We start from the raw sequence: 26,310 nt of genomic DNA on the forward strand, positions 1-26,310 counted from the left end.
GCAACCTGCAACAAAGTGGCAACCCCATAAAGGTGCAGGAAACTGCAAAGAAGCCCAGCACAAAGGACCCCAGTGGGATCCTTAGCCACTCGTCCCCACGGGACCAAGGCTACTTGAGGACTGAGGAGGCTGGGCTTGTTTTACTCTGTGAGCATTGCTGCACCGGCCCTCGTGCCCTCAGATGGGGTTGTCGGCTGAGGCCAGCCGAGACACCAGGACTGGAAATGCCAAGATGCGCTGAGAGACACAAGGCCATGCATTTTTACCCAGAAGTCAGTCCCTCTGTGTTCAATGGGGTTACTCCAGAGCTATTACCTAAATCAAAATGAAAATTTGTCCAATATGAATTGCAGAATGAAAGCACAGTTTTTTGGACTGCACAGATTTACATATTTGCCTTAAACAGACATACAACCAAAGCTATGCAGGTTGAAGTCTAATCCTGGCAAATGGCAGAAATAAACATTTAATGTTCCACTGCTTAAAGCAAAATTAACTTTGGGTTTTATTTGTGTCTTTAAACTGAAATACTTACTGCTTAATTCTAAGTATCAACTTGCTAGAGCCAAATTTGTCATGTTTTGCAGACCTTATTTTTTTCTCCTTAAATACTGAATACTACACTTCTCTGCTCCCTTACCAGACAGTGAGACCAGTTGATTGTACTAGGATTGCTTTGAAGTAAACATTCATTTACATAGGCAGTACATATCTGAAAAAGAGGTAGAAGAGAGAGAAAGGAGTGAAAATATTCTAGTCAAAAGGGAGTCATTTTATAGCTGTTTGGGACACCCTACACATTTTGGTGATCTGTTTTCTTTATATAAAAACCTTGATCCAAATAATGGCTGAGGAAACATATGACTCCCTAGATTTTGGGCTGCAACTCCAACCAGTCCTAGCTAGTGTAGCTGGTGCTGAGGGCTGATGGGAGTTCAACAGCATCTTGAGGACCACATGGTCTCTCCCTCTGGTCTAAATAGGTGGCAGCTATCAGGATCTGGGCAGCTCAATGTCTCCATTTGCTGATCAAGCACCAGAACAACCACCCTGGTTATTGCAGGGTTCATCCATACCCTTGATGAGCACCAGCTGGGAGCACTGTGTGAAGAGCTATAAAAAACATAGAAACAGAGCAAGTCAGAAGGGGTCTCCCAGGCCATCTAGTCTGACCACCATGTGCATGTCCAGCCTATCTTTGAACACCCGCACTGATGGGGCCTCAATGGCCTCTCGTGGAAGCCCATTCCACACCCTCGGGGTCCTAACTGTCAGGAAGTGCTTCCTGGCACCTAAATGGAACCTTGGCTCCCTGAGCTTTGCTCCGTTGGACTGAACTCTTCCCTCCTGAACATGCCTCAGCAACACAGGTCCAATCCACCTTGCTGGCTATGCCTTGTTGCTCCTGAAGCCTGCTTGGTTATCCTGCCCCAAAGTACTTGCTCCTTGTTTGGTCATTTATCTGGTTATTGACCTCTAACTTGCCTATCACCACATCTTTGCTTTGCTCCATGATGTACTCCTGGTTCCTTACCTTGCCCTGTTCTGTGACCAGGACTTGAATTTGCTATTGGACTTCAGATAGTGCTGGACTCTTTCTTGCCTTGGGTCTTGTGGCCTGGCTGCAGTGCATTTGCCTTGTTCCTTTCTGCTCTTGCCCTGCACCCTGACAATAGCAACTGCAAAGTACTGGAAAATTGGGGGACTCTTTTACTACACTTGGGTGGATTCCTACACCCAGCTTTTGTCCCTGGGGGTCTCCATATCACTCTCCACAATTCTCATCGCAGTGAGAAATCTGACAAATTGGTAAAGTAGAATCTTTTTTCCTGGGGTAAGAATTGTCCAGCACATAACACAGATAGTCTCTTCAAGGAGACCAGGGTGGCAGGGAGGATTCAACTTCAACTGAACCATTGGCACAACATGGCCTAGATTTTAGTTGTCGGTTCAATTTGTGTTCAGATATTTTGTTCTGCCTTTTATTCACCCTTTTCTGAGATCATTAGCCTATTTAAATGTCAATAGATTCTCAATACTTCCAATACATGTGATTTTTTGTTTTCCACAGTGTAAGATCATTTTCTTTCTTCTTTCTTATTTTTGCTTGCTGGGCTCCTTCCTTAGAATTAAAAACTTTGGAGGGTTCAGAGGCTATAAACACCAAAAGCCAAGACAATCACATTTAACTTAACTGCCATGAAATGAATTATCATCCAGCTAAGGAGCACAAGGCATTATATATGGGGCAGTCTTGGGATGACCAGGTACTAAGACATTGTGGGAGGCAGATATCTTTGAAACTTTCCCCACAGAGTTTAATTTGGCAGCATACCTGCCTTGGCATCAAGTTTTCCTCTGTAGCACAGATGTCATATTTTACAGTACACTCAGCGAACTGGACACCTGTCAAATCACATTTTTCTGTTGTCTCAGGATTCATGTATCACTGGCCCTGTAGGAATAAAGTGATTCTTTTTAAAGCACTTAGAATTTTCAAGTGGTTAATGACTTTGTGGCGGGGGGGGGGGGGGATGTCATTTGTAAAGTGCGATAGATGCTCAAACTCCACCTTGCCCTTCTGCTTAGGTGATTCTAAATTCAGACATTGCACCTTTTCTGCTGAAACAGATGTTCCTCCCTATCAAAGTTTCATTATTGGACATTAGAACTCTATGACTAGCTTAATTTTGGAGAGATGTTGCCAAATTGGAGAGAGCTTGGAGGAAAGCAGTAAAGATAATGAGGCATTTGGAGGGTAATCTAAGCTTTGGAAGGTTGAAAGATGAACAAGGATATCAGAAGCTGAGCTTCGGGACTGAGTGTGTGTGGTGAAGGACAGCAAGGACAGCCACCTAGGGCATCTCAGCATAAGATGCACTGGTGATCCAGGAGCATCACCATCAGCTCTCAGGGGACCCATGCAGCAATTCTGACTTCAGGTCTGGCATGAGGAATCAGCCCCCTTTGATATTCAGACCATAGCCAGGGGCCCACCATCAAAAGTCTATGGGCACCTTTATTTAGTCATTTATTTATTTATAGCTTTTATATACTGTCCCATTACTGATGTCTTGGGATGGTTTACAACAAGCACAAATAAAATAAGAAGCAAATAGTACAGCATCCAGTGATAAATATAAAAACCACAATTAAGACCATTAAAATAATGGGAGAATAGAAAGTTTTTACCTGGCACTGAGAAGAAAAATGTGTTGGTGCCAGGCGAACCTCTCTGGGGAGTGCATTCCATGGTTGGGGTGCCACCTCAGAGAAGACCCTCCTCCAGGTGGCCACTCTCCTTATCTCTTTCAAGGAGGGCTCGCGAAGGAGGAGCCCTGCCTCAGAACTCTTTGCATCTTCTTGGTGGGCATGTCGTGAGCGGAGCCAGCTAGAGCCAGGGGTCAGACCGGATGGCCTAGGAGGCCTCTTCTGACTTGCTCTGTTTCTCTGTTTCTTCTTGTTGTTGGTTCATCCCCCTCTGGACCAGGCAGGATAAGAAAGCAGCGAAAATGAGAAACAGCAAGTGCAACATCTGTTTACTCACCAGTTTTATTTCATTTCATTTATTGTTGCATTTCTATGCTGCCAGTAGTCCAAGGGGTTCTCTAGGTGGTGTACACCAATCAAAAGGTCAAAAGGCAGAGGCAGGATAGAAGTTGCACCAAGCATATTGTTCCTGGAGAGGGAGGGAGGGAGGGAGGGAAATCTTGATCATTACAGGGTTTTTTCCAGAAGCGGCAAGGATGATGCGGCATGAAGGAGGCAGCATGCTTTCCACCATGCAGATTACTCGGGTCATATGCTTTACCTCACAGATAGCTGGAGGCCTGCTGATGAGCAAAGTACACTGGTGCCATGTTACATGCATATCATTGCGGAAGAGCCGCTTGTAGAGCGACTTAAACTACCGTCTCAGTGCGGAGGGCTGCATCATGCTTCCTATGAGCTCATTAAATCCACCACCTTGTGAGTGCTAGCATGGGATCAGTGAGTGTATGGAAGACATTTCACCTAAATCGCCCCCGTGTTGCCAATACACACATAGAAATGTTATGATTTGAGAGATGGGTGGGACCTGACTCATGCTTTTGCAGTTCCTGTGGCTGGCAAGAATGCCAGTCTGAAAAATATATCTGTTTACAGCACTTGAAAATGCAGTAGCTGCGCCAGAGCAGATTATGCATAATCTCAGTGATGGGATGAGATCTGTCACTGTATAGGCAGCATGGAACTGGGAGCATGGCATCCACAGGATTAACTAGGCAAACAACTGATGAAGCTGGAGAGAGGGAAAAGGAGTGGATAAAGAAGGATGTGGCTCCAACCCCTAACAGTAATAACTTAAGGCAGACACCATAAGTCGACACACGGAAAAACTCCGCTATTTCCGATGTGACTGCTTGTGAAAAGCACTTTGTTGAGACACATCTTGCAGGTGTAAAGAGAGGGAATGTTCTGATGCATCTGATTCAGTTCTGATTCTAAATCATGCATGCCTTGCTGATTCAGAGATGGCAACAGAGCAGCCACCAGCAAGCAAGAATTCAGCTCCTCATAGTAGAGTTAAAATGGACCACTCTGCTATCCAGTATTGAGGCTTTTGTGCAGGAGAGAAGCTACCAAACTGGGGCTGCATTTTATATTTAACTGCATAGTACTGAAATGAGTTTGTGTATTTGTAAATCTACATGCACTGTGATATATTTATCCAGAGTCCATCTTTGTTTTCAGTTGGTGGGGCCACTTTTCCTAGCGGCAGTATGCCTCTGAAAGGAACTATGGAGTATTGCTCCTTGCAGAACCGTCCCTTGTACTGCCCCACCTTTGGCAGTGTGTGGGGCTGTGACTTCACTCATGGGCAGGTGGGGGCCTTGTTTGCCTGAATGTCTATGTCTGCTCTGTGGGCCCCCATATGCTGTCATGATTTGTGCCACTGTCATGAGCATTTTCCAACCTACAAGTTAGTGTACAAATGGTAGAGGCCATATGGAGGGTAGAGGCCATGTGGAGACTCCAGTTCATATGAATAGTTCTTTCTGTGATTGCTTCTCAGTTGTGAACGGATCAACAACACAGCACACGCCATGAGGATCATGTGGAAACTGCACCATGTAGGAACTGAACTGTGGAACAGTTACTTTTCTCTTGTTATGCACAAGGGAAGTAGCATAGCTTTTAGCTATCTTGTCTATGCCACAGGTAACATCAAAAGAACCTTCTGAGTTCACTCAATACAGATCTTAAATCCTTATCTTTCTTCATTGCTTCCAAAGGCGTCTTTTCAGCAAATATCTCATCATGAATGCTTATTATTGCTTATGTACTGAGAAAACAATTTTGAGCTAAAACGTAGTCCAGTAGGGCTTCAGCAAGTCTTGAGTCAATGGTTCAAAGGCCAATGCCTAGCTTTTCAAAATCCTCCTTCAAATTCCATCAAAGACGATCCTTGGTTCTCCTTAATTTCTCTGCAGCAGGGTTAGGCAGACTTCAGGCTTATTAGATCTGCTTTGCTTTGTTGTGCTGTTTACTAAAAACATGACTCAGTAACCCAAGCAGCTGGACATATGGTAAGAATTAAGTTACAGTTGCCTCTAAGCATTGAAATTTGTGATTGGTGTTAGAACCAAGCTTAAAAGTCCCCCCATCCGAAGCCTTCACATCCCAGCATTTTTTTTCTGAAAGCTCTCTCTCTCATTTGCAGTAATAGGAAGTCTTTTAGTTGTTGCTATTTCTAAACAAATGGGAGGCAGAAACCCTTGTTGATCTACTGCAAATCTTCCAGAGAACTGTCAGTAGAATCTAATAACTTTCTACCCACCCCTGTTCAAGAGAAAGTGTCTTGCATTGTCTTGTATTTATTTGTCCAACAGCCTTGAAGATGAAATTTCTATCGAGCTAAACAGTTCAGCTCTGTAAAAATAACCAAGTCAAAACTGAAGAACAAAGCAGCATTCTTGAAAAGGATTTTTAAAAAACCTATCAAACTGTGAATTATGACAGCTTCACTGTAAACTCTATATGGTTTACAGATGATCTGTCTATCATCTACCTACCTTTCTCAAAAAGTGTTTCAATATATTACATTTCTATGTGCTGAACAATGTGATGTAGCACTTGTTTGTATATAATAAAATGGGCTAATAAATTTGTTTTATGATCCTAGAATCATATCATAGAATAGTAGAGTTGGAAGGAACCATGAAGGCCATCAGGTCCAACCCTCTGCTGTTGCAGGACACCAAGTTACACCATCCCACTCAGATGGCTCTCAAGTTTCTTTCTGAATATCTCTAGTGTAGGAGAGCCCACCACCCCGTCATATAATTGTGAATAAAAGAGGAAAATTCATAGTACCACATCCAGTGTGCTTACACAATCATGTGAACGGTTGAATACCTCTATCTGGAAATGTGGCAAGAGGGTCTGGCAACATGGCATGAACAGGTTGTGGCGTTCCCTTGGATCCCCTTCCTGGAAGTTGCTGCAGGAAAGTTTTGTGGTGAATGAAATGCCATGGAACATTTCATACTTAGAGGTGCTTATGGGTGAAAGTTCTCACAGTGGTCATAGAATGCTATATATGAAGCAGCTCTCCTCAAAGGCAAATAACAGCACTTCTTTTCAAATGTCCTATAATTACCTTCTTATTCTATCCCATTTTTGTTATTGTTGATTCTTAATATTGTAATTTCTATGCTGTCCCGTCAAGGCCAAGATTAGGTTAAGTACCTGCAATCATGAATTTTCTACATTGTTAAAAACATAATTTCATCCGGTATTTGCTTCCCAAATTTCTTTTCTTTTCTTTGATCTTCCTATATGTAATGATTGGATAATACAGAAAGCTACAATTGCCCTGCAAGGAATTGAAAAGAAAAGGTTTGAAGGACAAGAAAAAAATGGTACTTCTCTACAAACTATGATGTTTGTTAGTTTGGTAGAATCAACACAGGCTAACCTTTAATTGGCAACCGTTGTGTATAAATGACTTTTGGAAAATTCTTGTAAGCTCTGAAATTATAAACAGAATATTTACACATATTCTTAGTCTTCACCTCTGTTTGAGTAATGATTCACTTGAATAATATGCATTCAAGCAGCGGAGTTTATGGCTCATTTTTTTTTTAGACTGAGAGAGTGTGATCCTTTCCCTATTTAAATCTGTATGTTTATTCACAATGACTTAGCCATCGGCAGAAAATGAATGTGGAAAATAATATTCTAAAAACATTACAGCTTGTTTGGAGCAAGCCTGGTTCTTAAGGGGAAGTTTGAGTCTTCCTTGTGATTTCCTCACAATTAATTTATATAGTCTTTTTATTTTCAGGGTATAAAACAGAAGAGATCTGATTGCTTATGTATTCAGAGCACTTATTTGTAATTTAAAATACAAAATCTAATACTGCCATTTCCTTCGTTTTGGGAGCCTTTGCTCTCACATGTAGCCATTCATCACTTGCTTTTAAGTTGCTTCAGGCATGCTGGAAGAGATGAGGTTTTATTTTTCATTTATGTTTTCTTAATACATGTTGATAGAAAGGAAAAAATTGTTAAGCCACAAATACCTCTAAAAAACATAAGCAAAATTTGACAGCCCCAGCTAGCTGGAAAAGGGGAAAAAATGAAGCCTCGGAAATTATAGGTTTGGGACTTTTCTTTTGAACTCTGCAAGTGATTATCTAAGGGAGGAAAATGACCCATCTGTCTCAGATTAATCCCTCTAAAACCAAACCCAGGTGGGAAATGCCAACAGAAACAGAGCCAAAATGGGCCACTGGGAAGATTTGACCATTATCAGATTTGACCAATTTTGGAGATTTAACAAATTTAGGTGGAAAGTTCAAAGCATTCTTTCCACTGGCCAGAGGCATATCTGTGGCTGAAATTTACAAATTCCTTTAAGTAAATAAATCATTGACAAACTGCAGATCACTGTAATGTAGTTTTTCTGCACTGGTTTGGCTTTGCCTGCTTATTAAAAGTGACACATTAATTCTCACATTTTTCCAGAAGCTTAATTCATGTGATCAAAATTTCACCTAAAAATGCATCAGTAAAATATTTGTTGTAGGGCTTTCTTCTAAATGTTTTTAATACTTATATCAGGGCAGCTATAACAGTAACAGCTGACTATTTCATTCCTCTGTTTTACAACTACAAAAACATTATTTTGTTGCATCTTCAAAATAGCCTCTTTTAACATAAAACTTTACAGCAAAGAGTCTAATCCTATTTCCTTCCATTAAAAAACAGTCACTGGATTTTCAGGGAGTAGGGTGGCCATTTTTTAATCCCTCCAAATAAGAACATGCATCAAAACAAAACAGCATCACAATTCGCATAAACTAAATCATCTCTATAGTTAAAATTTAGAAATAATTATGATAATTTAAATAGAAATTCAAACAATCTCACCAAAGTGTGGAAGCCTGTGATGGGTTTAGTCTGCTGTTCAGATACAACTGTAGAGGGACCACAGTTTTTATGGCTCTTTATCTTGAACCAGAATTAGACTGGACAGCCCTGCAAAACACAGACGGCCCTCTAGCAGCCCCTGCAGCAGAGGGTTGCTCTCCTCAAAGAGCATACTCGGCCTCCCTCAGAGGTAGGGAAATTTTGTGTCCTACCCTATTTGCAATGGACAGTTCTGTACCCAAAGAAACCTCTATTTTAGGCACTGTCCCTAACCCTAAATCTGACTTAGAGATTTAAAAACCTCTCAAAATAGAAAGTAGGAACCTTGATGTTGCCCAACAATGGTGAACCAGTGGTGCAGAATGAACTTGTCACTTGGCCACAGTCTTCCCCACTATGGTGAGATGTGTCATATTTTTATTTAAATCTTGTGATTATTTATGAATGTGTAACTATGTGTCTAATTAGCATATGCACATTTTAAGATCAAACTCTGCTGGGTATGAGGAGGATGTGGGTGGAGAGAACCAGTCTCTTTACAACCATGGGGTCATTGGCAAAAGAGGAAAATGCAAGATAGGGGTGAAAGAAAATAACTATGGGGAAAGGGAAGTGTATGCCTGGTCAGTGTGAGATAAACTGCTGTACAGAACAAGGCCAAGCTATTGGCTTTCTCAGCAAGCTAGATGAGCTCATAACATGCTTCTGCTTGCTGGTTCATTTTATGCCAAGAACACTGAGTTAAGGTAAAAGCCAGAGAGTATCCCTACTCCCAATAAAAATACTCCAAGGGAGTGGCAGAATTATTCTTTTGGTTTTCACCAAGTTGTTGCTGAGTTGAAGAAGTCTGAGTAATGAATCATTTGATATGGATTTGTGTTAATTCCATGTATTCATCATCACAACCAATAAGCATCAGAATAGCCAACAGTGAGGTCATCGTGTTTGTGTGTTTGAATCTTGCAGGATGTAGCCAGTAGTAACTGGTAAGCTAATCATAGCAAATCGGTTTAGTAAATAAACTCCAGTGTCTAAACAGTATGTTAGTGTACTTTTTGGCAACCCTCCTTCACCTTAGCTCAAGGTAATGGAATTGCTGGGAAGAGACATGTTCCCGTACTGATCTGATGCACAACAAACCACAGGAGCGCATCTCAGAATCAGAGGCTAGGAGTTGGACTACATAATTATTTTTCAGGGGCACCTATATCTCTGCTTAGTGAAAGATACACATAAATGTAACAAAAATGCTTTCAGGAGGTTGGTTGGTTTGTAGCTTAGTATTAAATATATCCATGGCCAGACACTGGAACCCTGCCAATCATGCCTCTGGAACTCAACCCACCCCCAAAACTTTTTGCCAGCCTTTCATGAAATGGCGTTTCTGACAGGAATTGGAACTGCCTTAACGTTTATACCTAGTCAGCCAAAATGCTCACGTCAGAACTCCCTGTACTTCAAGGAAAGCTCCAAAGAGCTGCTTCTGCTAGATAATAAAGGGAAGTGTTCAGTAGCTCTCCTGCAGGTCTTCTGTGGAGGCAAAAATATGCTGTGTCAATGCTGAAGTGACACTGCATTGGTGAGGAAGGCCTTTAGAGCTTGCCAGGGAGTCTCCTCACAAAATCATTTCGCTGCTGAGATCAAAAAAGAGGAAAAAAATAAGGAAAAGGATCATAATTGTGGCTCCATCCACAGTATTTCTGTTGAGTGAAATGCCATGGCAGCTACTCCTGTTTTCTTTCTAAGGCATGAGCTCAGTGGTCTCCTGAAATGTGTCTGGCTCCTTCCTAGGAGCCCAAGGTGAAAATTCTAAGCCTAAATTTTCATACTGTGGTTTTTATGTATGAATTCCAAGACATAGTGAAGACTCTAGGGCTCCTCTTTCTCATTTAACTGGTGCTACAGCTGCATAGGAGATCCATTGCGTAAAGTACGTTTAAGAGCTTACATGTAGATGAATTGTTGTGTGAACGTACTTGTTGATGACAGCCATGAGAAGGTAAAAACAAGGAGCCAAACTGGACACGGAGTGAGAAGAGGAGGAAACACAGCATTCATTACTTGATGACCTCCAAAGAGAAATTTTCATTAGAAATGCAAAGGCAAAAATAATTAGAAAATGTGTCCCTTCTCTTTTACCTCTGCATCTACAAATAACCCCAAAGTATTTGAAATGAGTCTTGGACGATCCAAAATGGGAACTCTAATCATCCCTCAGCTTGTGATGAATTTGAACTTTCTACCTAGTGGTCAAGGGACTGAACATACTGCTGCCCTGTATTTGTGGGGTTCCACAAAGCAACCATTTTTGTTATGCATGTTCCTGTATGCTGCAGAGGGATTAATCCATAAACTCGAGCCTTGAATTTCTGAGTGCATGAATGATTCTTTCTGTGGGCTCAGCATGAACCAAGAACAAAGTAAGGCCAATCCTCAGAATGCAGCTTCTGTGCTGGCTTTTAAATGGTTTAATTCATTCTAAGTAAAGAGGGTTAGAATTAAGAGAGAGGAAAGAATCCTCCAGAGTACAAGATAGAATTTCCACCATGAGAAATATGCAAAGCTGAACTTTGCATCAAACATGTCATAGAGACGGCACACAGCGAAGGGAATCATGATGCTTTTCACAGTCTTTCTGGTTTTCTAGTTGCTGCACATTCTTGGTCAATAAATGTCACCTATTTTGAAATGTTAATGGATAACTTCTTCCCAAGCAAAGATTGGTGGCAACCAGACAGTTTAGCAAAAGTTCATCCCTTAGCGCCATAGTTCAATCTGAAGGAATATTTCAAAGTTGAACCTGAAAAAGCATACAGATACTGGAAAAATCTTCAAAAAAGGTGGGATTTGGAGTTAAAGAAACTTGAATGCAGGGCAAATAGCTGCTACCACTGCTAGTTCTGCAACAGTTTGTAGAATGTTTGTGTGGTGCTGCAGTGTTACTGATCACCTTTACATCTGTTACAAATAATGTGCAAAAAAGCTAACAGTAACAATAGGATAGCATGTGCAAATATAATTAAAATATTAATAACACAGACATCTAAACATAGCTGTAAAAATAACAGCAAATGGAACTTCAGCAAACAAGCAGCATAAAAGACATTCTGAATAAAAACATTTGTTTGCTGCCAGAGAAACAGCCAAGACAGACCTAGCTTGCCCTACTTTGGCAAGAGGAGCAGTGTGGCTACATGGCATGGCCCATTATTTGCACACAGAAGGTCTCATTTCAGTCCATGCAGCCTCCAAGCAGAGCTGTAGAAACCCTTGCTTGAAGCCCTGGAGAGATGCTTCCAGTCAGTGTGAACATGGCTTGGATAAAAATATCCAGTATTTTATGTTCCCCTGTGCTGATGACAAAAAGAAGAGTCCCTTCCAAGAATCTGAAAACCTGGAGAAATCTTAAAACCTAAGTTCTCATATTAGAAAATTTAATCTTTCAAATATCCTCACCCTATGTCATATAGCTCTTCATGGAGCTATTAAGGAAGACCAGCACACTAAACTATGCCTATATATCAACCAATGGCTTGGGAAGCTGTGGCAGCAAGGGGGTCACAGATATGGGTGTGTGAGGAATTGGAGTGGGAATCCATTGGCTTCCCTGGGCTTGGCTCCCCAGACTCAGGCCACTTTGCAGCGGCCCCAGGTCTGAGCTTCTGGTAGGCATGCCCAGCATTCATGGGACACTCAGCCAGGAATAGAGCCCTACCCTCTTCTGCACCACATGGAGCTACTATTTGAGAGGCTGTGCCTGATGCTAAAGTGGGCTGGTCACAAGAGGATCACCAGAAAAGGAGCCCTGCATGACCACCACCAGCATCCTTCTCTTGTGCCATGTGGAGTCACCATTTGAGTGTCTGTCCCTGATGCTGAATAAGGCTGATCACAAGTGGCTCACCAGGAAAGGAGACCCAAGCGGCAGCTAGCAGTGCCCCTCTTCCACAACAGATGGAGGCACCATTCACCGTCCAAGCTGTGAACCTGAATCTTTAAACTCTATCCAAGCCAGATTGAGCCCTGTTCCCTGATCTGGCTTTCAACTGAACAAGAGTATCTCTGTCCTGTATGGATGAAGCTTCAGCTTGTTTGACCTCATCCAGTCATCTATCATTATCAGATGCTGATTTACAACTTTGGAGAGCTTCCATGCTTCAGTGTTGGAGCTGGATAAGAAAGAGAGGTAGAGGTGGGTGTCATCAGCATACTGTTGGCAAACGTTGGCTTATTGCTGCTCTCATGCTTCTCTTGTGGAAGCAGAAGACTACATTTGGATATTGTTTCACTTTTTCCACAAGCAGTTTGTTCCTTAGCAAATTCATTGGGAAGTGATGAGCATATTTGGTGGAGCTTATTCCTTGTTGTTATGTCCCATCAAGTTGTCTCTGACTTATGGTGACCCTATGAATGAATGACCCTCTCCCCTCAAATGTCCTGTCCTTCATAGCCCTGCACAGCTTGTGTAATCTCAAGCCTGTGGCTTACTCTAGGGAGTCAATCCAACTCACGGTTGATCTTCCCTTTCTCCTTCCACCTCTGAATATCCCTAGCATTATTGTCTTCTCCAGTGAATTTTGCTTTCCTTTGATGTGCCCAAAGTACCACAGCCTCAGTTTTGTCAGTTTTGCTTTTAGGGAAAGCTCTGGTTTCACTTGATCCTGGACTCACTTGTTTGTCTTTTATGCAGTCATGATTTTTATTTCCTTAATGTTCAGCTGCAGTCCTGCTTTTATACTTTCTCCTTTCATTTCTATCAGTAGTCATTTCCATTCATTGACACATTCTGGAAGTAATATGGTATCATCCGGATATCTTAAATTATTGATGTATCTTCTGCCAATTTTTACTCATTCCTCTGTTCTTAACCCTCTGACCTTAACTTCAGCTTTTGTTATGATTTATTCTGCATACAATTTGAACAGATTGGAAGATGAAATACACCCTTGTCTGACATCTTGCCTATAGGAAGTCATTCTGTTTCTCCATGTTCTATCCTACGGTTATACATCAGGAAAACCAAGTGGTGAGGCACACTCATTTCTTTCATATCTACACATGGATCAAGGGCTTTACTATAGTGTATAACACACAAACTGATTGCATAAATTGATGTGTTCTAGAAGCCAGCATATATTTGCAACATGATGTGAATGTTCCTTCCTTTTTGAAATCCAACTTGAACATCAGGCATTTCTTGCCCCATAGAGGCTAGTCTATACAGCAATACCTTGGGCATCACTTTGCTTGCATGGGAAATGAGTGCAATGGTCTTATGGCTGTCATAATCCTTTGTTCCTCCTTTCTTGGAATGAAATATAGTGAATATTTCCAGTCTGAGAGCCATTGTTTTGCTTCCCGTGTTAATTGGCATATTCTTGTTAGAATGTGAACAGCAATGCCTCAGTACTGCAACTCGCCTCAGTATTAGAGCTACTCCGTTTGTTCTTGTAAAAAATGTTGTTTTGTACCAAAAAGGTCCCATTCCAGTCCACTTTTGTTTGCTCACACCAAGTACAGCAATGTTTTACTCTTCTATTTCTTGTTTTATAATTTTCCATTTATAATTTCTTGCTTTACAGTTCTGCATTGTTTCCCACATACAACTGGAAAATGGAAGGCAGGATATGGGATGAGTTGTGAGGCTGGCACTCCTTCCCAACGAAAACAACGCACCCGGTTGTCATTACTAAAACCTTTATTCGACATAAAATTGTCGGTTATAACTATGAGAGACGATGATAATGATGATGCTAATGGTGATGGTGAAGTTGTCCTCTCTTTCTGAATGATATCAGTTCATGGAATGCTTTTAACTCACCTGGGCTGCCCCTCCATGAGTGGGTCCAACAAACTTCTTTCCCTCCATCATTCCAATTTATTTATTTTATTTATTTAAAAATTTCTATGCCGCCCCATTCGCCGAAGCCTCGGGGCGGCTTACAAAACAACAGTTAAAATATAAAACACTAAAAATATAAAACACATTAACATTATAACATAAGTCGCCCTGGTCGAAGAATTAAGCAAATAGTATTAGCAATTGCCCTAGTCTGCGCGTGCATCTGCGAGAGCGCGCATTTGCCAACCCCCCTTCTGGGCCAAGGCTAACTCCTGCTTCTCAAGCCTGTTATCAAGCTTGTTATCATTAGGCGCCTCAATGGTTTCCTCGGCATCCACCTGACTGACCTCACTGCTGTTTGCTATCAGTTCCTCCCTGAATCCTACTCCCATCTGCGCCCTCTTCTCTTTGAAGAGCTTCACCAGGGAGTGAGGGGAGGGCACCGGATATACATCTTCCTTCAACCAAGTCTGGTTCCCACGGGAAGTCTCCTTCTCCTCCTCATGCACCAAAGACTTCTGAGTCAGCGCGCACAACAGGATGTGTTGAATAGCATCAGACTTTTCCTTTGCCTTTGTGCATGTCAGCCACCAGACTTCCTTTCAGTTTTGATCTCTGTGTGTCACTTGTGGTCCTATGCTCTTTTCCAGTAGCTAGATGAGTGCCTTCCTACCTGAGAGTCCCATCATTTGGCATTATACCTTGCTTCATTTTTAATTGTTTTTATAGGATGTTCATGGTTAGAAATATTCAGAAGACACTTGCCATTGCCTTGTGTGCAGTACTAACCAGTATCTCCCTTTGTGTGTGAAAGATCCTTCTCCAGTGTTGCCTTCAGCTACTGCTGCTTCCCAGTAGTTGTCCTCCAGAAGTGTTTCCACCCCATCACCATTACAAATTCCATTCCCTTCTGCTGATAGGACCATTACTGCTTAGGAGAGTGGGTGCATCTTAGTCTGGTGTCTCATCTTTGACCTTTCCACCTTGGCTGACCCTGCTAGAGAACCAGTTTAGCAAGAGAGTCTGGCCTGCTGGTAGCATCGCTTCTGGCTTCTCTGACACTCTCAAGTACCCTTACGGTGTTAACGTGTGCATCCAAGATGGAGGCGTACTCCTTAGCAAATGTATTTCAGGTTTAGAGAATGCGGGAATATTTTAATATTAATTCACATGCAGGTACATGGTAGAGAAGATTTTAAAATTACCATCCATTACATCATTTAAAGTATATTGTGATGTATCTGTCAATGCAGTACAGCTAAAGGCCTCAGCAAGATTGTTATTATTACACTCATAGTCTGCTTTCCCTTTATATTGTTCAAAGAGGCTTAGCTTGCATCACACCTAGCATTGATCAAGCTTTCCGCATCTCCATAGCTACAGATCATTCTTCTCAGACCAATTTCTAGGTCTTAGACCTAAACGGAAGAAGGAAGATCTCTTTGGACCAGCACTGAGAACTTTTAAAAAGGGTTGGTATAGAATCTACTGCTACTAGTGTGTAGCTGACCTTGAAGAACATTAGTGGCAATAGTATTACTGACTCCTCCTACATGACCTTGCAGGTAGAGTTATTCTCATGATTTTCTTCAAATAAAAATACTTCATTTCTCCAGCAAAATTTAAAGGGAGACACTTGTTCATTGGAATAACAGTCTGTATGTGTGGGTTCAGACAAAATGAACCCATACTCAAGGGTTTAGTATGGGTTGTTCTTTAAACAGGGGTTCTTGTAAGTTCTGAAACCAGCCAGGACAACAAACAATAGTTAATTTTCCATTTGCAACCCAACAGCAAAACTTGAATTTTCTTTATGGGTTGTCCGTGGTTAAGAAGCCATGGGTTGTTAGCACAGTTGAGCTCAGACAACATAATAGCCCAAATTTCAACAACAAGCCATGCTCAGCCCTTGAGTGTGGGCTATTGTGTTGTCTGAACACAACCCAACTCTTGATTATTCACCATTCTTTCATTCTTAATCAATCTTCAAAGAAAAATTATGTGTGGCAGTATTCCATGAACTCAGAGTTTTGGAGCATTTCAATGCACTCCAGACATGATGAATTCATTAAATAGTTAATTAGTGCTTCTGATCAGAATAAATTCATTTGCACTTCAAGTGGAGGTCATGTGTATCTTCCTATAAAACACTGTGCAATTGTGCATTAGTTAATGAACACTTAGCAGTAATTGGATTTGGAGGACTGATCCTATTGCATCAAACATAATCACCTTAATTTAGATGGTAACTCACAGTCACAGAACCTGGGACAAGATTATCCTAAATTTGCCTATGGGGGATGCTCAAAATATACAGGTGACTATTTTGTTACCTTAAACTAATCCCTAAAGTGGATTAGCCTGAATCCTAATTTTCTGTCCCTCAAAATGGAAAATCTCTTTTTGACAATACATGATGTTACTGGATGATCAACATCACAGAATAATATATTTTATTTATCTAAAATATTTTTACAATGGCTGTTGACATAAGATCTGGAACTTTGGTTTTCACTTGTGCAACATTATTTATGTTAGTGGAATGACACAGTCAGTCAGCCAAAGTATCCTGGATTGATTTACAAGGGAAACATATAAAACACAAGTAACATAAACATAAAAGCAATATAAAAATGGGTGTCTATTTATATATTATCAAGGTGAGTTTATCTTCACATTTCTATACCAAACACAGACTTTAAGGTAAAACATGAGACTGGATGGGCTATGAATTCAGTGGTGACTTGCAAAGCCCTCAAGCCAGGTTTGGGATGGACTGTCATTCAGGCACTCTGAAAACAGGAAATTGGATGAGGCCATTAAAGGTGTAGGTCAGATTTTAATTTATTAATGCTTTTGCAGTTCAACAATCTGGCTTCATTTTTGCCTAGCTAGTACAGGGGCATTTCTTAAATTGTTTCATTGTATCGGCTATTAACATTTATGAATTGTTCACATTAAAAAGAATTTCAAAAGCAATTTCTAAGTGATAGGCAAAACTTAGAAACCATCATAAAATATTGCTATGTATTATAACTTATAAACTTATAAAACCATCATAAAATATAGTTAAAACATTTTAAAAGATAATACCACAACAGCAAGAAAAATAAAGGTTTAGTGTTCCAGGAAAGCTTGTTGGAAAAATACAATTTCATGCTTTTCTAAAGTGTACTTGTAGAAACTTGTAGGGAAGTAAGTGGATCTTGTGATACTAAAGGCCATGTTCTGAGACATGATGGACTGGCCCTCCCGTGTCTTAGGCACCACCAGGAGAAAATCAGGGAAGTAGAAGGTCAAAGAAGTTTTGGTATCTATATTATTTAAGTCTTTGTTAACAAGCACACAAACCTAGTGTAGTTCTCACAACATAAATTTAATATGCTTTGTTACCAGCCTGGTCACAGCATTCTGCACCAATTGCAGCTATCCTGTGAAGCAGACTGTTATGACACCAGCTAGTATTCCTGTAGAAGAAAGGTGAACATAAACATTTAAAATAAAATAAAAAATAAAACAGTATGTTTAAAGATTTGAAAACGTGCCTATTGTAACACAAGCCTCAGAAACAATACTATAGGCATTCTTCATCTATAGCTGTTATCTACAGGGATGTAAAAATGGATTTTACTATTTAAGTAGTCCTATTATACATATGCACACACATACATTTGGCCTCTTAATAGTAAGAGGAAAACCTGATTCTTGAAGTTTCCCTGAAACTTAAAACAATGGAACATCAATATAGTAAACAATCCCCAAGTGCAAATCAGCAGAAGCACTTCACAAGAAAATCCTAGGACCCAATCAATATGTTATTCTTTCCTTTGTGGAAAAAGGAAAGTGATTGATATGGTGGCTAACATCTGTATTAATGTTTCAATGAATAGCAAACCTAATTTCTTTTTCTTCATGAGGGTACTGCTCATAATTATCAGGTGTATGCTTCCTAATTGGTTTGCTTTGCAACCAGAAAATGGAACTCTAACTCATTAACCTTCTTTGTCTTTCAAGAAGGGTATTTTTAAAAATGTTGATGACTGTTTAGAGTGGCTGAATTACTCCAGTGTATTGCCTCAAGTCATTCCTGGGGATTGCAAAGGTGCCTATTAATAAAGACGGCCAGTTGGAAGTTCGCTATTGCAGCTTAATGTACTCAGCAACCACTTTCAAGATGATCCTGACCCATATCTATAAATGGACAAATTCAGTGTGTGATTGGTTGAAGAATAAACACTTCCTTTGCAGCTGCTCACTCAGCTTTATTCTGAAAAGTCATTGCATTTAAATAGGAAAGAGTTTAAAACAAACACACACACCAAATTAAAATGCAATGTTATGCATCTCTCATGCATCATGCACCCATGTCAACAAAAAAGTGAAGTTTTGATTTGCAGGGGAGGGGAATATCAAATACAGATGTTTTGCCCACAGAGAAACAAGTCCTCAAGCATAGCATTTTCCTTGTTTGTTTGTTGTTTTTATTGTACCAGATATTTGACACTACCTCTGCTGACAAGTATTGGCATCATTCATTATAATTTATGTAGGGTTACCCTTAAAAGTTGGTCTCAAAGCTGCAGGTGAGGCAGAATGCCAAATTTCTGCTACATTCATTGGAATCTAGATATCTGCAATGCACCCAGTTCAGCTCAGCTTCTTGCTCATAAAACAGATCAGTTCTTCTCAGCAATAGGCTTTGCCCAAATGCATGAACAAATGCCATACTCAGATGCAACAGTACAGCTATGACTCTGTTGCATAAGTCTTGAGCACTGAGTCGCTGGAGGGTTGGTTCCACAAATAAGGTGACTGGGTGATAGCAAGCCAACATCATAGAGATTCCACTTATCACTGCACACTGTATCCAGCCATCCTGAGTGAATTCATGACGCATGTGTATTGTGAGACATCCTTTCAGAGATTGACCCTGCCCAATTTTCCTAACCACCAATCATTTGGTGATTTCCCACCTTTCGTGCCATTCCCCTCCATCCAAATTAATATGGGGATGCCTATCTTGAGGCTTAGTTCCTGGCAGTAAGAAGTCTGATCTGAATTATGTTGGTACTTTGGTATTTTTGGAATTTTGGCCCCATTTCTTTTGCCTTCTATTCCACCTACTCTGGAATGCAGGCCCTGTGAGCTTGTCCAGAATGAATTTGACCCTTGGGCTGAAAGAGACCCAGCACTGCCATGCTAGGTATCAATAGGTTTCCTGCCAGCTCAAGCTTAATTTAATTGATGCAGAAGCCAAGGCTGACTCCAGATCTGAGTGGGCCCTTATTGTGCCGCCCCATCCTAGTGTGCTGCTGTGCGGCTGTGCAGAACAGTCCACAAACAGCAAGGAAGAAGAAGAGGAGGAAGCAAGACGCTGGTGCCAGGCAGCTGCTCAGCAATTTACCAGGTCTGGCATAGCAACTGATCACATTTATAAAAAGATGAAAAGAAAAGAAAGTGAAATAAAAATACTTCCAATCTATTTGTGCATAAGAATGGAGTATCATGTAATTAGTACAGAGAAAACAACCCCAAGAATTTCTTTTGCCAGCGGTGACAGAAATCTGTTTCCATTCACTTAGATGAGGGTAACACTATTAATATGAATAAAAATGAAGTAACGGGAAAGAATGCATACACACACACACATACACACCCTTCTGGGGCCTTGGATAGTACTTGACACTGTTCCAGAAAAACTAGTTCTAATGTTCAAATGTATCTGTAAATAGAATTCTAATAAAGCATGATTTCTAGTCAAGGTTTGGATAATGCAGCAGAACCTATAGCCTATTTCCATCTATAGAATAGAAGGTATTTAAGTCCTCAAAAGCAGCAATTATTATTATTTTTTGGCTTCTCTTAGGTATTTTTATTAATCAAATGTGTATATATACGCATTTTATCCATAGAGAAACAAAAGGCAGTCTAAAGCTTGCTTGATTCTCAAAGATATGCTTTTTCTAAACTCAACCCTTTAATTTGCTAAGCAGGGATTTGGCATATAATTAATTTGGCATGCAGCACTTACTAGGACGTTATAGGCATAGACTGAGCTTTAGTGCTGGTTTGTAGGTGGCAAAAACAGTTTCTGTAAATGGCAATAGCAGTGCTGATGCTCCAGACTTTGGAGATTTTATTGGAAAGATGGGCATTTAGAAAAATATGGAGTTGTGCCCATGGAAGCTCTCTTGAACTGTTTAGATATAACTGCTTCTACCTCAGAAACGTTGTTTGACAAGGCTCCAGTTAAGGGATATAGGAATGGTTTATCCAAGCATTATTTTCAATCCAATAAACTTTGGCTACACTTCCTTTTGTTTTATAGTGTACTTAGAACTGATATTCCCAGAAACATTACAGGTCAAGAGAATATTACTTTCATAACTGAAATGAATTATTTTCTCCAAATATTGCACCATCATGGCTCATGGTTACAGCAGTTGTTTATTTTTATCATTTCTCTTTATCATTTGAAGAGTTTTACAGTATTGTTTTTCTTTGTAGAAGGATTTCAGTTTGCTTGGCAAAGCCAGACACTTTAACCTACATACTTACTAGTTTTACATTTTCTATGCTTTGCAACTGCAGCTCCGGCCAAAACATTGAGTATATTTGATGAACTGAATTTGCAGGTTTGCAAAGAAACTACCAGAAATGTTTATCGATCATTTATTAAACAGGATTGAATCCCTGTTAGATACTCTTACAGGTTAGTATATCCCATTGAACTAAACGGGGATTTGCTTTGGAGCTGATATGTTCAGAATCTCACTGCTCAACTCTAATAATTCTACAGTACAGCTTGAGGATGTTAACAAGTTGCTTGAACAACTCCATGCAACCACATCTGTATTTGACCCTAATAAAGGCTGGCAGGGACAGAAAAGCCAGCTGGGCCAGGGTGGTGATTAATTAATTAATTAATTTTACGTGTAAGATGATCTGGCTGGGAGAGTGCCAAGACACAGAGAGTATCTCCTTGCTGGAACTCCTGTAATTCTCAGTGGCTTTTGATACCATTGACCATGACCTCCTTCTGGTGTAGCTTGCTGTGTTGCAAGTAGCACATTGCAGAGGTTCTGTTCCTACTTTGATGGCCAGCAACAGGTTTGGCGATATTGCTTGGCATCTTGGACTGTCCACTATGTCACTGTATTTTTAGTGCATTGTATTTGTTGTTTATGAACCACCCAATTGCTTTGGCTATTGCTATTGGGCAGTTTAGATAAATCAGTAGTAGTAGTAGTAGTTGTAGGAAAAAGTTCAGAATCCAGATAAAAGTCACTTAAATTCTAGCATAAACAATTGACTATATTTTCTTCTAATTCACTAATTTTCTGTTCCATGTAAAGTTCCAGGTCCTTGAAAGTTCCAGGGTCAAACTAATTTTTCTGCCTAGCATGCATGGTAGGGCATAGTGGAAGTGGGCAGAAGTGGTGGAAGAATGCAGGTGGAGGTAATAGCACTGGACAATCTTGGAGGAGGAGGAGACAAAGACCTTTGACATGAACAAGAGAACCCAAAGGTCTAGTGCTGATCCTGAACCCAGGGTAAGCAGCCAATCACTCACTGAAGTTCAGCTACAGATAAGTCATATCTGATGAGACAGGGGTCACGCTGGGTAGGCCAGGTCACACTTGGTGCAACAAGGTCAGTGCAAGCAAGAGCACTAAAAGATCCTTGGAGAATGTTCTGCAAGAGCTGCTTGGTTGAAGCAGTTCCACAGAAAGTTGCTTTTCCAGCATGAGACTACTAACCACTTGGGGCTTCAGGTCCCTCAGAAGTAGAGGAGTCTGTAGAGTACTAACTGCTCTGCTGAATTATCATGCCACATCCTGGGATAGCTATCCTCCCCCAGCTCTTATTCTGTATACTAATTTACACATAAGTAGTGCTACAGACTTGCTTTAGGGCATTGTCACAATGTGCCTGGTCTTAAAAGATCCTGAATTTCAGCCTCCTGCCTTTTATGGCTTTTTATCTATAAAGCAAAACATGCCTGGGGTCCAAACGTACACCAGAATCTCCATATGGATAGTTTTACAGGGTACTTCTATATCCCAGACAATGGATCAAAAGAGGGGTCAATATGAATCATCTCACATGGTAGGTATTTCATGAGTAGAGCCAGCTGGAGCCCAGAGTCAGACTAGATGGCCCTTCTGATTCACTCTGTTTCTGTTTTCTGTGTTTCTATGTTTCTTTTTAAAGCTAATATTCTTAGCTAAACTAGCTAAATTATCTAGCAAGTAGAATTAAAATCCACTGTGAAAAAGCTTTGCTATAGTTTTTTTAAAATTAGTAAGCCAAGCTATTGTTATACAGAAAAGGGTCAATGACTCAAGTACTGCTATGCAGATTTTGTTGTTTACATCCCTTCCTGAAAGATTAAATCTTAAATTACCTGTACTTGTGGAGAACTGAAAGGCATTCTTATGTTGATTAAAATTTCCTGGGGAAATTTCTGCCTGAACAAAGGCTTTTCATATGCAGTATTTTCCTTGCCAGCAGCATTTTCATCTGGGGTCAACAATGACCCCACATGTGGCTAATGCCAGTTTTTGTTGGTGCAGAATGAGGGCTCTTGTTCATTTTTGTCACCTCAAGCTTTCATATTGCTGAGGCACTTGAGTACAGAGCCCAAGACACTCTTCGGTTCTGAGGCCCATGGTGGATAGGCAAACTGGACAATTAAGAGTTGGCTGGAGCTACACAAGAATGATGCCAGGAAAGACCTGGTGCTGAGCTAAGGATGAGAAGTGGATATCTAATATGAGGGGCGTGATGTGACCATATGAGCTGCCCAGACCTGGAGCAAGGCAAGTGGCTCCACAAAGAAGGAGCTGTTAGATATGTCATGGCTCAAGGACTATGGCATGAATGGAGTTTAACTGCTAGGTGTTGGTACTTACCTACTGATCAGCTGTAGCATTTAAAGCATATGCATCTTCTAAATGTCACACGCTTCCTGAGTCCTTGTAATAGACTAATACAGGAGTATGAAAATAAGTATATGGACATTCCATCCCCTTTTGTGTGTGTGCTTCTGTGTATAAGGTGGGAGGAAGGGCTGGAAGAGGCAAAGAGTTTCTATCTAAGCAGGTAAACATTTCACATAGCTGGTGCTTGAATTATTATATAGTTTCTCCCTAAACAATTTAATCTTTAATATCATCCTGGCACAGCAACACTCTTTACATGAAAAATGTTTCCTGAAATTCCCATTAACTTTGTGCTCCTCTTAATTTTCATGTGTGTTTTGCCATCTCCTTATCTGTCCTGCACTAAAACAAATGGCTCATTTTGATAGAATCCACCGCAACTGTGCAACATCAATCCTTTTCTCATTGTCTCTGCTTCAAAAAGCTATCTTTCTGCTATTAAACCTGTTTTCACATTGCATAATTGTAGTTATGAATCATAGTTCTTGCCATCTGTATCTGACTATCCATATCCAAACAGCACATACAGGACAGAAAGATAGCAGTGTGTGATGACTCTCTTCTTTGAACATTAAAGAAAGAACCTGCTAATTTGTAGTCCACATAGGAATCTGCTCTTTACAAGGAATACGGTCACATCAACTGAATATACCATGCCATTATATGTAATCTCTGCACTGAAACAGGAATAGAGGAGAGGTCAAGGTGAGAGACCCAAGCCCTCAAACTGATTTCTACCTCTTGAACTGTTTCTAAACTGGGAAATATACTTCCACAAATGTTTTGATGTGTATACTGCAATTTGCCCTATTTTCCAGTAACTGTGTCTAGTAAACCCTATTTATTCTAGTTTTGCCTATAGTGGACACACACAGAATGTAAAGATAATTTTTAGAGTATTGCAACTTAAGATAGCAATCCTATGTTGCCTCGGACAGCCTCAGAAAGGCTGTAAGATATGCTGGATCGTGTCCATCCCTCTCATGTACCTGGCCCTTTGCTCTCTTTGTCCTCAAGCTATCAAATCCATTTCTGGCCAACTACCTTTTTTATGCAAACTATACCCAAGCAACCATTTCCTCAGGCTACAGACAGCACCCTCTTGCAGCCAAAAGAGGCAAAGGTATGAGACAGGCTTTAAGTTAACACAGTGAACTGGTTGCTAAGCACAGTGAATTGCTGTATAAATGCAACACAGAGCAATTTCTGTGGGGTGGGCTGAAGAAGGGAGGGTTGTTTGTGGGCAGCAAGCTACCCCAATAACTGCATGGACTTTAGCAGGGGCAATTATTCCAACGGTAGGTTGTCATGTTATCCGTAGCTCCAGGGATTCCTGTGGATTCTTCATGTCCATGGACTCCCCTACAATCTTTCCTATTAAACTCATACACAAACCCCTGTTTGCACACTCCAGTCGCTCACAACCAAGCTTTGCTTTAGAGTTGACCTGGGGTTGATTTAACCCTACCATGATTCCCAATTTCTTCCTCCGTGTATTTTAATGGGTTTCCCTGTTTCTAGAAGTAAACAGGGGGATGGACATATCCTTTGACAAATGGGAAAAAGTGAACAGTAACACATCTGTTTTTAGGGAGCTGAAGGTAGTCAAGAACAAATGGCTGAATGGCTGCTTTTATGGTTACTCTTAGCACTGGACTCTATGGGGTTTCCATACACCATATTTTTCCATAAAACAGTGATCCCAGGTCTGGATGACTGGAGAGGCTGTAGTAAAGCATGACAACCTTCAAATGCACTGTGGATTCTCTTTGTGGTTTTGGAAAACTAATCCAACATGCAGAAACACCAGAATGGAATGACACAATGAATCCACAATGGTAAGATTTTACCATGGCTTCTTGTATCATGTGAACCCACCCACTGATGGAAAGGTGGGAGGAGAGAAAATGGGGGTGGGGTAATATTTTGAAGAAGCCCCACACTCAATAAGCAGTTTAGGAAAAAGAAAACAAAAACTAAAAGTAGTTTGGAAACAAAGTTGCTTAAGACCAAAGTCATTCAGGTGACTCAGCTGCCTAAATGAAGAGGCAGAGAAGACAGATAGGAGACAGCTCCAAACAGAGGATTAAACCTGCACTCTGTTTGTTTGCGGGCCATGAGTTGGAGGCAATTCAGGGAAAAGAAGTAAGAAAAATCAGCTCTATAAAGAAGTTGCTTAAAAAAGAAAGCAGTTCTTTCAACTTCAAAAAAGCAGTCAGGTGACTTAGCATGCTAAGCAGGGAAGGAAGGATTCATACAAGCCACAATGATTTTTTAGCATTGTTTGTCTATCCTGCCAGCTGAACCAAATTGTGGTATTTCAGCCCTGTATCTTTGGCCTTTAGAAGCCACATAAGAAACACCTAGGCTTGTTTCTGTGGGTTCTGCTTACCACGCAAAATCTTGTGCCATCCAAATCTAAGATAGTGGTTTCCACTGTCCCGGTATTCAACTTCCAGAGTCCCTGGAAAGAGCAGCTGCCGGAAGAGACCATCTAGCCTGTCTAGCCTCTTTGACCCACCTCTGCCCAGTGACACAGATGTGGCTGCCTACCTTAGTCCTTCAGGTTGCTCTCTGTCCTATCCCCTCCATCATCCCAATCTGTACCTGCAATTTCCTAGCTGCAGAGAAGCCTTGGACTCAGTTAGTCTCTGCACAGCTGCCTGCCTGCCGCAGTTTTCACAGAAGCAAGACTGACTTGTTGTGCCTTTTATTTTCATTCCAAAGTATTTGGATACCCAGATAAATGCTAGCATGGGGAAGGATGCTATAACAGGCGGCAGGGGGTGGGTGTGGAAAATAGATTATGGGAACATCTTCTGAGCAGCAGAGTTTATATGCCAGAAGATTTTGATAGGTATTTTTGACAGAATAATGTGTAGTTTCTATATGAAGAAATCTTTTAAAGAAAAGTGTAAGCTTTCTTATGCTGCTGGAATCAAGATAAGCTTTGCTATTTCTTTCTTGTTGGGAGGGTTTGGTTTGGGGTTGGGAAGTTTTGTTAGAATAAAGAGTGCAATGCAATTCAGTGGGGTTTGTAGGGAATAACAGAAAATTGAGCAGGGGCTCCGGTGTGTGGGTGCTTGGGAAGATACAATATATTTT

The sequence above is a fragment of the Varanus komodoensis genome, unplaced genomic scaffold (genome assembly GCF_004798865.1).
Source record: "Varanus komodoensis strain SLA01 unplaced genomic scaffold, ASM479886v1 scaffold5, whole genome shotgun sequence".
Taxonomy (NCBI): Eukaryota; Metazoa; Chordata; class Lepidosauria; order Squamata; family Varanidae; genus Varanus; species Varanus komodoensis.